The 2664-nt window shown below is 35.8% G+C and overlaps 1 long non-coding RNA gene across 1 annotated transcript; it reads right to left on the bottom strand.

Moving 5' to 3' along the window:
* Nucleotides 1-751: 751 nt before the first annotated feature.
* LOC138859026 (uncharacterized) lies at nt 752-2415 on the bottom strand. The gene is made up of 2 exons (XR_011398062.1): nt 1112-2415; nt 752-1025 (listed from the first exon to the last, which is right to left on the bottom strand). It is a non-coding gene; the product is annotated as an uncharacterized lncRNA (long non-coding RNA).
* Between the last annotated feature and the right edge of the window lie 249 nt (nt 2416-2664).

The raw sequence follows: 2664 nt of genomic DNA, 5'->3' as shown, positions 1-2664 counted from the left end.
ACCAAAATAAAATAAACGTTGTCAATTAAATTTTCGTAAAATATTGCAACAAATGCATGCAAAAAATACGGGTAAAAATTCTATCACTTCCTATTTCGTTAGGTTGATATTACCGATTCAACCAACTACATTAAATTGACCTTGGAAACAAAATTTAAAAAAATTAACTATCACACAATGCATTTTAAATTAATCTAAAAATTACTAATTCAGCATAATATAACGAATGATATCAAAAGTTATTTCCATTTGAATGTGTTTTTTTTCACACAAAAATATTTGAAATTTAATGTGCGTTAAAAATGTAATTGTAACATTATTCAGTGTTGCAACTTACAAGGTCCAAACACAATAAAAAGTGAAAAAAAATGGCAAACCACAAATCCGCCGTAAACGATACGAAATGTACTTCTGTATACGACAGTGTTAAGTATGACGACCAATAAAAACCAGTCACCACGCTTGTAGATATTGTAGTCGGTAAATTTACTCCAAAGCATTTTTAACTGTGTTCCCGTTGGCGTGAATACGAAAAAATAACTTCTGCATGTCTTGTCCTAGTGTGTTATAAATTTTACTACAGAAACCTTTTTGTTAGCGTTACTATAAATAGAAGATTATCATTTCTATATAATTTATGTACAGTATGGATAATATATGCCAGAATTGAACCTTGTGGTACTTCTTTCCTCACCTTTCCCAGTCAGATATCTTCCTATTTACTTATGTCCTTTGGTATCTATTTTTAAAGTTTCTAGAACATAATAACGACTGACTTTATTTGAAAGTGTACAAATGCGTTACAATGTATGAATGATAAAAATACAGAAAGTACAAGAATATTTTGCAGGGTTGCAAGAGCTACATATAACATATTTAATTTTAAGAACATTTTCATTTACTTTAAATTTGCTGAGCAGCTACTGTGCTTCGTTAACGACTCTTAGTATGTATGTCCGCCGGCATTTGCTGAGTTGACATATATTCCAAGTGATGACGTATGTACCTATGTCAAATACTTCGTTCTAGGGTACACATTCGAAGATATTGTTAATTTTTTTGTTCTTTAATTGTTGTTAAATAAATTGACACTGGCACAATCAATTCTCACCTCTTTTAGGACAGCTTTAAAATATAGTGCTTCTTTAGCCGCCTCAGTTACGACAACGTATTTCGATTGGATTGCAATCTGACATGCCGAATCGCTCCAATATTGATTCAGCTTATGACCGTTGCGAAATAAAAATATTCGCCTTTGTCCAGATTCTTATAAAACTTTATACCCAAACAATGATTAACTTGTCGGATATCCTTCATATCGAAATGATGCGATAGCATCTTCTTTGTTGGTTTTAACCAATTGCCGATGTTGGATACTAACAGCCATTCATCTACGTATACAATGACTAACATAATGTTGTCACCTTCTCTACGCACGTAGAAACATGGATCAAATTTTGTTGCCTTTGACCGAATTATGTTGAGGACTAAAAATAATTTATGATACCACATTAACCCTGACTGACGCAAAGCGTAGAGTGTTTTCTTTACTAAATATACATGATTTGCCCGTTGTAGGGATGCTTGCACTCTTCTGCAGTTCGCTGTAATGTTTCGTCAAACCTTTTAAGCCGACAGGTTGACCACGTTGAATTTTCTTCAACACGCTCATAAGCAAATCTGGAACATCCATGTGTGTAGATATCTTCGTCTACATCCCTATTTAAATACGCGGTGACTACATCCATCTGATGTACCTGTATATCCTTTTTGCACGTTGCACGGTCAACTGGACTGGGGATGAATTTTATGAAGGTCTTCCCCTGGACGTTGAGCGTAAATCTTTGTTACTAGTCGAACTTTCTTTAGAAGATCATCTTTAGTACGGAACACGAACTTGTTGCCAAAGACTTTACGGTTCGAAGGTGTTTCAACTATTTGCCAAGTTCTATTGCTCATGTGCGCCAAAAATTCATCTTCGAGAGCCGTTACCCACATAGACGCGTCTTTAAATTTTAATGCTTCCGCTAAAGTTTGAGGATCGTCGGTGACAAGACGTGCTTCGTGGCATTTGTAACATAGAAGTCGTCTGAATCATAAACGTTCTCTTCTGAATCGATGTCAGCGATCGATTGGTGGAACACTTTTCGTGGTTGCCCTCGTTGCCCCGTGCGCACAAACGTCGGTCGACCTCTACCGCGTGAAGCATTATCCGCGCCTATTTCACAATTAGGTACGTCTATCGATTTCTTGTTACTATTCTCAATAGCGCTCTCTGTATTGTTATTTCTAACCATTACATCTATTTTATTTTCGTTTTCATTGTATTTTTCATTTTCACTCTCAAAGTTCTCAAATTATCTGCCAAAACCAAAATGTTGATAAAGTATACATCGCCTTTTAGTCTTTGAATGTAACACCCGCACCCGCATGTTTCATCATACTTGTACACCTGGCAATCTCAATAAGTGTTCTATTTTTACGTTCCGCCATATCATTTTGCTGCGGAGTAAACGGTGTTGTAAGACGATATTGCTATTGTTTTCCACTTTGTACTTTTTTGATTTTTGCGAATCCTATTCCTCGAGAATTTTTACACGAAGTACGTCCGGCTTCGACAATTCATCTCGCGTTTCAACTGCGCACCTAAATGTCTCGTACGAC

The sequence above is a fragment of the Bactrocera oleae genome, chromosome 2 (genome assembly GCF_042242935.1).
Source record: "Bactrocera oleae isolate idBacOlea1 chromosome 2, idBacOlea1, whole genome shotgun sequence".
Classification (NCBI taxonomy): Eukaryota; Metazoa; Arthropoda; class Insecta; order Diptera; family Tephritidae; genus Bactrocera; species Bactrocera oleae.
The sequence above is the reverse complement of the archived record's forward strand: the minus strand, read 5'-3'. Positions and strand labels throughout refer to the sequence as shown.